Raw genomic sequence first — 12,257 nt, forward strand, 5'->3', positions numbered from 1 at the left:
TTCTGTTTGTCATGAGTTGGTTGGATTTGACAATCTTTCCCAAATGTATGGTAACTTTAAAAGATTTTATAAAAACTTATCCATTGTTTAATTGAATAAAGTTCAAATTTCTCAACACTACTCGCTTCATTATAGTCTTATTAATCTGTTAGACCGTAGTTAAATGAGACTGATAAATGAGTGCTAAAATTTACTTTCGGTTTAATTATGAAAATTTGAACTAAAATGGATTTTTGTTTCGTGATTTATACCTCTATATTATGGGTGGATTTAGCAAATAAATTTTGTTCCGAATGGTGGCTTTTCAATAGTAAAAAAAGTAGACAAATGGGTACCGCTCTGGTGTATGATAGGTGTTTAATGGGTCACAGTGATAAATGTAAAACATTTGAATTAAATGGTTTATCATTGTAAGAGAAAAATGATTCCGATCCTAGACGAATTAGAGGTATATTTCATGTTCAAGTTTTTGATATTTCTATTACTGTTAATAAGATTGAATTAATTTTTGTCGAAGACATTTCATTTAAAAATATATCATTGTGTGTATACGGTATACCTATACAATTTAATAAATAATAATATTTAAGTTTTATGTCTTCACGAATAATATTTTTGAACTATAACAAAATAATGAATATCGTTCATACTTTGAAAATATGTAATTTTGATAAGTTTTTAATGTTTGTATATATTTTTAAAACTCTCTTGGTCAAAAAGTTAAAATTTGAACTTTAAATTCAAATATAACAAATTATATTTCAAATTATAAATAAATTAAAAATATATACATTAAAAACTAAAAAATAGTCAAAATATTTTTGAGTTATTAAATGAGTTATTTTAGTAAATCGATAACGAATAAGTATCTACCTATTATTCACTATTCGTTATTGTCTTGTAATGAAAAAAAATAAATTCTATTTCTATTTTTTTTTTGTCAAAAATTGAATTTGAGTAAAAATTTTGTTTTGTTTTATTTTAATATTTTTTTTTTTTTTTTGTTTTTAAAAATACTCTTCTAAATTACAAAAAATATTCAATTTATTATTAAAAACCACTCTTAAAGTTGAAAATTAAAAAACTATTGTGTATACAGACAAAACAAAAGTATAAAATTAATACATTTGTCCCTCTTCTCAGAATTTAACAACATAATATGACAATTTAATGTAATTATTTTAGATTTATGATTTATATATTTTTAGGTTCTGAGCAGAGCAATGAATTTAAGAATAAAATCATGTGTCATGTGCAATTAGGTAAGTCATTAAAATATAAGCTAAAAACCATTAGTTGTTATATTTACGACAATACACTTTGCGCCAGGAAACTATTAATACTTCGGAATTTAGTATAAAACATTTTAAGCTGATGTAACAACTATAAAAATCAACGTGTACCTTACGCCTATAAGCTATTAAGTTCTAAAAACACTAGATCCAAAAAATAGTATATATATATATATATATATATACATATAGTCTATAATGTTGTTGACGTTACAAGTTTTTAATTAAAATGTAATACTATATAGTATATGAGTTGTGTAAATATTTTTGAAAGTACATTTTTATTTTTAAATATTGAGAACCACTGGCAATATTCCAAACGCACGCGTGTTTGGTGATCTAGTAAATATACCTATTTGCTTAGCAATGTGGACGTTACAGAGTGGATAAGATCGTTATCGACGTTATCGAATAACTTATATAAAAGTGATAATATAGGAATGTCAGTGTAAAAAAACAGTGATTAAGAGTTAAGACTAGTGTATTTTGGTAATTCAGGATTTAAGTGTACGACTACAACGAAAAAAAAATTGTTTGATTAAAAATGTATAAATCGTTTATTCTTACTCGTGCAGTCGTGCCTATTGTTGACGACAATTAATATAGGATAACCAATACTTATCGTTATGAGTTAAATGTACCTACTCAAGATTTGGTGTCGATGACTATCGACTTAAAATTTATGTGCAATGCTTAGGCGCTATAATGGGACAATTGTTATTAATATCTAGAGTTCGCTGTGATATAAACTATATATGCTTATAATATATTACTATATATTGGTAATGCATAATATGCTTATTAATTAATGGTATTATTGTCTATATTTAACCATGCGCTATTTCTTCAAAGGCTTTATTAACTTGAAAAAAATCCGTAGAAAATTGATTTTTAAACTTTTAATCCAATTCAACAAACATATTATTAAGCTCCTTTCTACATAGAATATTAGAATATCATTAAATATCGAAATCAAATATCTAAAAACACTTGGATAATATTATTTATGTGATTTGCGCAGAATTTATTAGCAAAATTATAATTTTATTCTGTGGCCAGTGCTATGTGACAATGCATGCAATATATGTTTTAATATGACGTTATTATCAAAATAGTGATAGCTATTAACAAAATGAGAGAAATCTATTACTTTGTTCTAAAATGTAATAAGTATGTATATTATTAACTTATTCAACTTTTTATTTATTAATTTATTATATTTATGGGACAAACTCTTTTGAAAAAAAAAAAAATAAATATATTACAAATTCATTTCAATGGCCCCCACTAAAATAGATGGGCTCTTATATACTAGTTCCACCCCTCCTCGGACGGGACCTGGCTAATAAAGTAATGTTATGTGTTGTACATTTTTATTATTATCGAAATAATTCGAAGAGATCACATTTTTTATCTATATAAATATTTATTATACTGTGTTGTTTGGATAAAAGTGCTTTTTTGATAAAATATAAAGTCGAAAGACTTACTTTTCGTGGAATGTAATGGGTATTTGTGTAATGGCAAAAAATATTTGGTGAATGGTCAAGAAACTAAATATTAGTGTACGAGTATGTACTAAGTACGAACTGTAAGTAAATTTAAATTCTTTTAAAGTCTTTATTCTACATTTCTAATTTCTACAGCTGTACTTAACCAATCTGAGTTATAATTATATTATATAATTTTTTACACTTCAAAATTATAGTAAATTTGGCTGTATGAATTTATTTAAAGTAATATAATATCATGATTGGACACAAAGTACAAATATTTATAATTCGTAACCGAGAAAATAAATCTATACGGCGGATTCTCATGATCGTAATAAATGATAATAGGTCTTTGAGTATAATTATACAAGTTATTGAAGTGTACCAAATAAGTAGGTATTACTACCTATTACCTACCTATCAATATATTGAAACATGTTAATATACTCATTAATAGTGATTAGTAAATAGTAATACAAAACACTATAATTACTAAATTACGAGTATGTATACATCGTATGGCCTAAATATTATAAATTTATTATGATCGAGTGGCTGTATGATGTATACCTATGTATAATATGCTCATCGATCACAGATCAATACTCATGTAAAATTGTTGTACCTATACAGAATAAAAAAAAAATCATCTAATGGTGTGTATAGCTAATAGGGTCGATAACTATAACTAATGCCAAGTACTCGACGTAGAAGTACTTATACTTCAATGTTATAGAGTAGAATGTTTTTTAACCTTTGCGAGTTTAATTTTCATAAGTATATGGTAATAAAAAATAGACTATGATGGCTGTACGGTCTACGGATAGATCAACGGAGAAAATGAATTAAAACAAACACCTACTGCTATTAATGAACGCTTAAAAACATTTACGTTAAGATCGAATATACCAGAAACGTTAAAAAATTGTTGTACTCGTATAAGGCAGTTCTATCGGCGTATGTTTCAAACGTTTGAAAGAATGTGATCGTTTCAGATTCAAAAGGAATATAATTAAAACGAAAATACACATCGAAAACGGCTGCAAGGAGAGAGGTAATTTATTCTCACTCACCCTGTTTTTTCAAGGTCCAAGATTGTTGGCGACGAGCAAACATCCCGTTTTTCCATTCGTCTTGCTCGAACGAATATTTTGCTTGTATATATATATATAATATTTATTGCTGCAGTTTGTCATGTTTGTCAGTTGGTCTGAATGCACAGCAGCATTTTATAGTACAGTGGCCTAAAAAAAAAAAAGTATATTTTAGAACCAATCGAACGGGATTGTTATAGAATATTCTAGCTGTGCAGCACACGCAAAAATATACAAGTTATCGGTAACAAGCTAACGACGTAATTGGCATTATGACACTGCTATCGCATTCAAATAATTAGATTTTGGATTTATACGTATCAATAAAAACAACATTCTATATAGGTTGGTAATATGCATATTTCATATTTGTGTGTGCAAATATTTTAATATCCAGACTCTCCCTTCCGAAGACAATGTAGATAATCATAGGTAAAAATGAAAAATAAGTTATATAGGTAATACCCGACAGATTGGTAGACGTTGATATGTCATTAATCACTAAATTCCATAATATCTCGTACATAATATAACGTTTTAAGAAAAATAAATATATTATATTAACTTATTAGTTACAAACACAAATCTTTGCCTCAGGAAAATTGTTGAAGTACCTAATTTGTATTAAATTCTAGAATATCATACATAGTATATAGGTAGGTATAATAAAAAAGAAATGTATGTATTTTCAAGTAGGTACTAAGTAATTTACTAATTTTCTTGATTTTGATAAATTTCAAAAAAACTTCTAATATACGTATAAAAAACAAATATCGATATCGTATTTTAGACATTTTTTGTTTTTTGTAAGAACAACTATATATAACAATTTTTTAGTGTTTTTACTCATAAACCAAAATGTAATCATAATAATTTAAAAAAAAAAAAATGAGTCAAAATATTTTGAAATTTTTATCATTCCCATTAAAGGCTTATTTTAAGAATATTGGGTGAAATTTTCAAATCTATATGGTTATTTATTTTTTAATTAAATTTAAATTTAAATTTAAAAACAAAATCAGTTGGTCAAAACTGCCAACTGGGTTTGCGTAAACAATATTTTTTGGTTTTATTAATTATTTAAAAAAATTGCTACATGTAGTATTTAGTTTTGACTTCCCCAAAATTTGCTAGGTAATTAGATCCAGCTTTCTATCAAAAACTTCTCTTTAAATTGAAGATTGAAACTATTTTTCTACTATAAAATGTATAGGTACTTAACCATCAAAAAATTAAAACCAATATTAACAAAATTAACATTATTTAAGTAAAATATTCCTTAAACATATTGAATAAATTAAACAAATTAATATTTCTCCATTTATAGGTCTTAAAAAAGTGTAACAAGAATCCGTGTTTTTGACCTGCTATAGTACATTTAAATATAAGAAGTTTAAGTTATTACAGTGACAGCCAAAATAAAGAGATTTGTAAATGTTTAATTTAAGACTAATAAAACGAAACAATTGGTCTTGAACATCTGTTATTGATATGTATGTATTATATATGTTTAGGTTATAAAATGGGAGATGAGTTTATGGTACATGTTTAACTGTTTCCGGCTCTTTTTTTTTTGTTACCATCCTGTATCTAAATCATGAGTAGGTATGAAAACTATAAATTGAAGCAATACAATAAATATTACTAGGTTTATAAGAACAGGGTTATGATTCACTATCATGGGTATACTCATGGGTATGTGTTTACTCCATTTATTGAAATACTTATACTGATTTTTAGAATTTTCCGCGTACTATAAAAGTCAAAAGATCATGTTTTTAAACATTTAGATTTTTCAAAACATTAAGTAAACTTCCTGTAATTCTACGATATAAACTTGTTTTATTCAAATTGATACTACCACTACACCACCCGTCTACCCTATATATTTACTGTTAAGTGTTAACTGTTAATAATTGTTAAACAAATGCGTTTTGGGAAATTGTACATAATATTATGTTAAAATTCAAGCGTTCTATTTTTGAACCATTAAACTTTACTTAGGTACTATTAAATGTTATCCAAGATAATAGTCTTGGAGAAATTAGAGTTAAGACGTTTTCTCAATTCGCTCGCAAAGGTCTACGAATATATTTCTACGCATATCCGTAACGCGGGTCCTGCAGCACGTGCTGACCGGGTCCGATTCACGCAGTAATCGATATAATTTGTGTATTAATATTACGTGTGGACCGTGTGGTAATTTCTACATATTTTCTTAATAGAAAAATTATTTAACTAAATCTATTTTATATTTATGATATTTTCGTTATTATTGTTGATTATCAAACACTACTATAATATAGTGTATATTTTCTCAGTACCTATTCAAAGTGTAATAGCAACACTGAAACTACTAATTAGAATTTCATAATTTTAGACCCGTCAACATTAGTAATTTTCAATAAAACCGTCTTCTAAACAATATTTAAGATAAAAAAGAAGGCAAATATATTTTGAAAAAAAGTTTACTAACTATGTTTTAGTAATTGTACTAAAAAAACTATAAATGGCATACAAATTTTAAATATTCGAAACTAATTTCAAGGGTTTGGAACTACAACCAGGTAAATGAACTTTTTTCGAAAATGCACTTTTTCGTGAATTATTGTGTAAGATAAAATTGCATACATTTGGGTTCAACAACTAGATAAATTCGACAAATATTTTACCAAACAAAAATTTTATTTAGCTTTTGTGAATATAATAAATTGTATGCCACTTGTTTTGTTATACCTACCTAACTTAATTTAAAACCTAAGGTACTGTTTTATTATATGTATTTCAAAGTAATAAAATTGAAATTTTTAATTTTTTGGCAAATTTTTTTAATATTACTATAAGTATACCCTCAAAAAGCAATATTTTTGGCGCAATAACCAGATAAATCCGTAGGTTTCATAACTTTGGACAACTTTTGTCTAAAGAAAAATATAGTTGACTAAAATCTAAGTCCACAGTATTATTTTTTATCATGTGATTAATAGAAAAATTATCGTTTAATCATAGAACGAAGCGGATTTTTATCAGCCCTGAACAATTAAAAAAAGTGGATTTACCTGGTTGTTGTTCCAAGCCCTTCATATGCTCTTTAGGTATATATATACTATAAAAAACTCAAAAAACTCAAAAAAAATAAAGAAAAACAGAATTTGGACAAATACATGTATGTATTATAATGTATAATAATATCAACAAAACGGCGGGCGAGATTGCTGAGCGAGTCACCCTGTATGTGTGCGCGTATAACACTGTAGCAAGTGAATAACCATTAATACGCTTCTCGTCTCGCTTTATATTTTTTCTATATTTTTTTTTTTTACGTTTCACACTCCAACCGACGTCATCGTCGAGCGCATAAATTACCTATTATCGACAACCGCGGTCATGATACAATATATATTATTATTATTATTTACGCGCTTTATATTTTATCATCGCGCGTTTTATCTGTGCAAGTTCTATAACGTTATATCGTGATATCCATCGCCATCTCTCACCACGGCCCTCCTTTCCACCACATAATCTCTCGTCACTTTTTTATTCAACCGTCCTGATGGTTTATGTCGTTTATGACACTTCGGCGGCCGTTTTATGACGCGGCTCTTTCTGCGCACGTGCGATTGTCCCACAAGTACAACGTATATAGGGTACAGTATACACGTCATTATACGATAATGATATAAAATATATATCTTAGGGTGGTTCTCGTTCACACACTTGGGCTATAATTTATTTTTTAATTTTTATTCACAGTTGGCAGTGAGATGTATGGTTTTAACCGAACCATTGTCATTATAGTTTCACAGTTAAATAATTAACAAATAACATAATACAATATTAATTAATGACGGTAATATTATATGTATATCTATTGAAATACTAATCTAACCGATCGGTACATGAAACTAATTTCGGACAATATTATACGTCGGTTTTATGATGTGGCAATTTATCAATAATTGTTACCTACTGTAAAAAATATTGCAACGTAGTCAGATTTATTGTTAAAAAACGAGAAATGTAGTTCATCGTTTGTACGAATTATACCCAAATATTTAAATATATAGCTATATAAGTTACTTATTATAAATTCAGTAAAGTAGATGGTTAATTTCAAGCAATACACCTACATGGATTTTGTCTTTTGTACGCCGATGTGTATACATCGCGTATACTTTTTCGCCTTCTTAGTTATACATCTGTAAATATACATCATATTGGTATGAATTTGTTACTCGATGAGTTTTTTAATAGTTTTTTGGATTTTGATTATAGGGCTTGAAGAATAAACTAACATGGGTTATTGGTGTTTGATCTCAGCTTTTATTTCAGTTGCGAACAGACTCGGATATCATGAATGACTTTTATTCGTATGGGTCTCATATGTATAATTACAAAACCTATTATACACCTACACGATATAACATAAAAGTTCACTTCGAAACAAGTTCGAAACGCAAAAGGATGTATAATTGAAACGATTGTAACCTACGCATTATATGTAATATGTATTCGTGTACTCGTATGTAAATGTGTATGTATCAAAATTTAATAAATGTAATGTTTGCAAACATGACCTTTTAGCAGGATATTATTATTACATATTTTATATAATGTTTAAAAGACAAAAGGCAACAAATGAAAAAGGAAAACTGAATTAATTGAAATGTCAAATGTACCTCTTTAGTCTTTACATAGTTATAGTTGACGTTAGACATTTGAAATGTTCTACTTTTTAATTTTTTTTTTTGTTTCAAAATGATAAAATTATTGTATTTTAGTTGGATAATGCAATACAACATTTTTCATAAGTCATTAATCATGTTTAGAAACTTAAAATATCAAACATTATATATGATATATGTATATATTATTATATTACATATGATTGTATACTTATATGTGCTAGGTCAACTTAAATAATTTTTTTATATAGAATATAATATAAAATTCACAATAAATTAATCATATTAAAAAAATTAAAATTTGTTGGAAATAAAATGGTAGTTCGATTTAGTTATTTAAATTTCTTATATTTCACATTAAAATATAATAATTATAATTTATTACATAAGTTACTTTATAAATAAAATAATTGTTTTATTTTTTTTTGCAATTTTTTTTGATTATTTTAGGATTTTTCTACGATTTTTAAGTATTTCAGAATAAGAAAGTATAGTGATTGAAAAAAAAATAATATTATTTAATATTTTGCCCATTAATAATGTTGAGTTATTTTTTTGTGTGAACTTGACAGGAAAAAACATTTTCTATTCAATGTTCTTATCATATACATTCAATTAATTGTAATTTTGGTAGGTATGAAAATATAATGTTGTACATTCACAAACGTCTCTTAACAGCAACATTTTTTAATGCCTTAATGCTGTTATTCTTATTACTATTCTTGTTGTGAACATTTCTTACTATACACATTTTTAATTACACAAAAAATATTATTAATTAACAATTATAATATTAAAATATTAAATTTTATATTTTAATTATAATTCTTGAGAATTATTATTACTTTTTATAAAACAAAAATAATTATCAAGTAAATATTTTTAACTATTATATTTCTTTTATTAATTTGTAGTGAATGCTGATGAACTATTATAAGTAATATTTATATTATGTTTTTAAATAATATATTGTATTATTGTCAATGTGACTATGTCTGTGACTTATGTCTGAATTAGTTTATGACTCAATTTTATTACCTAACCTAATATTTATCAATTTTTTTATTTTTGAAATTTTACGCGAGTTTGGTTATTGTTTAAACGAATTACACGTCGTTGTGGTTTTTGACTACAATTTGTTTAAGTGGTTTGCTCGAATAACCAAATGATTTGTTTAATACGTCAACGCCATTGTTACATTTGAAACTATAATGAATCGAGTTTGTTCTCGTTTATTAAAGGTATGTTTACATTTTGAATTGAGTTTGTTTAATAGTGGTTTCTGTTTAATTGTGTCATATAGGCCGTGTAGTGATGCGAGTGATGTATTATGTGTTATTTGGAACTTAAAACTGCGTCGTTTGAATGAAACAGATTTGAATTCCGATACCTTAAAGATTCCCAATAAAAGTGAACTCAGATGTATATGAGACGGCCTATTCAGCGCTTTGTCCATAGAAATTTCCACGGAACTCATAAACTCAGTTGCTGTACTGTCTGAGGTGAGTGCTTTGTTGACATTATTATTGTGACATAATATAATGTTTATTCGAACGACGAACGTTAAGCTCGGAAAAATATATCAAATCTGTTGGGCTCTTTCGGACCCCCGAATAATACACGTCGTAATCTCTTCAAAGTTAGTTAAAAATATTTACTGAAATGACTAGTGAGGGGTCCTCCTTACCTCCTCATTCTCCATGATTTTGGAGAAATATATTTATTTTTTAGCGCTTTATAAATAACGTATTGTTCAAAACTGTTATTACATAGCAAAAAACTATATATTTAGTAAATATAATAATATTATATAAATTCTAAAAATCATTAAAATTTAAATTTAAAACTCAAGTTCACTAGAATTAATCGTTATTGCTGTATAGCTGGTGTATTTTTGCGAGTTGCATCAGTCTGCCAAAATAGCCAAACATAAACAAAACGAAGTTATCAAGTATTAAAAGTGATATATTAATTATATTTCGATTATTGATAGGCAATAGCTTATGCTACAATTTTCATTTCAGGTAAAATAGAATAATTTTTTTTTTTTATAAAGATTTTTAAATTTATGATCACGGACTTCATAGCCACCAAGACATTCATAATCGACACTCTATAGTGTATTATTTATATGAATTATTCAACACTGACATATTATATAACTATATATAACTTTCCCACAAAAAAGTTAAGCTCGATTTAAACTTTTGTGGATAATTTAAAACAGCTGAACTTACAAATTTGAAATTTTTATATACGATTGATACTTACAAATATTTACTTATGATTGAAAAAACTTAAACTAAAAATTTTTAATTTGATAGGTCATTTTCACAGATATTTTACATCATACATTTTCAAGTCATGCAACCAATAAAATTCATACAACCATCAAAGCATTTTTATACTTGATAAATCATGATGAGTAAATAGTATATTATAATTGTTATAATCAGGGCACGGGACTTTATGTGCTTAAAATCTTAAAAATATGTGCATACATATGCACCAAAAAATATCAAAATATGCGCTTTAATATGCATTTATTATTAATTAAAAAATACATACTTATTAAAATTTAATTTAAAAAAAACATATCTTGTACATATTATTACCTACTAAAAATTTATATTTTATACATATTATATTATTAAAAAAAAATTTCAAACTGTTGAATGGAAGGTCGAACTATTATAACTTATAATAGATAATTCTTATAAAGTAAATAATTTTTTTTTTTTTTTATGTTCTAATTTAAATTATGGAACCAATAGTTTCGCTTTAAGTTCTATGGTTCTTAATTTAAAAATATTTTTATTAACCATCATAGCAAATAATCAACCCTTTTATGTTTTAATATATTTATATATAAATTATAATAGAGTGTTTTGTTGGTAGGTTCATATGTAACTGTAAATGTATTTAAACTAGACTCAAAAGTAAAGATTCCAATCTACAGCTAATGCGTAGATATTAGCCGGTTCCCGTTTGTTAAGTTTTTCACCAAACTCATTGATGCTTGTATAGGTAGGTACTTTTAAGGTAGGTTTTGCTAAATATATAACAACATTTCAATTGTGATGATATCGGTCAAATTAAATTAAAAGAAACTACATTATAACAATGCCATTATATTAACACATATTATAATTGTATTATGTAATTTTGGTAACTTTTTTTGTGGTACCTACCTACTATTGTAATGTATGGAATAATTAATAGCTTTTCGTATCACTTTTGAATAACCTTTTTTAGTTTATTTACGACAGTTCTAGATTTTTTTATTTTTAGTGATGGATATTTCCTCACCACACGCCATCTTTATCATTATTCTTCTTGATTTTTCATTAAAACTTTTCAAATCTTACAAATCAGTTATTTATTTACCGGGTATCGCTTCAAAAGTATGTAAAACTTAGTCAATTTAATTTTGAAATTCTGTGTATACTATGTAATATAAGTTATAACAGATAATATCATATTAAGATTATAATCAGCTCTGTTTTTTTATTATTTAGGTAAGTATTAAATTCTAAATAAAATCAATTAAAGTGATAACATTATTCGGCCACCTGTGATTATAGTATCAACTAAAATAACCATTATATTATTTATTAATATATTATTATTATGTGGTTTAGTTATTTATTTGTTCATTTTAATAACATTTTATTTTTATAAACCACTAAC

General features: G+C 25.9%; 1 long non-coding RNA gene across 1 annotated transcript in view; it reads right to left on the minus strand.

Annotated features, from left to right (window-relative positions):
* The window catches only part of LOC126552906 (uncharacterized), a 76,192-nt gene that overhangs the window by 48,593 nt on the left and 15,342 nt on the right, over positions 1-12,257 (minus strand). The window contains exon 2 of the long non-coding RNA XR_007606358.1: positions 3,859-4,029. This is a non-coding gene — a long non-coding RNA (uncharacterized LOC126552906). The remainder of the gene's footprint in view (positions 1-3,858; positions 4,030-12,257) is intronic.

This window comes from Aphis gossypii, chromosome X (assembly GCF_020184175.1).
Source record: "Aphis gossypii isolate Hap1 chromosome X, ASM2018417v2, whole genome shotgun sequence".
NCBI lineage: Eukaryota > Metazoa > Arthropoda > Insecta > Hemiptera > Aphididae > Aphis > Aphis gossypii.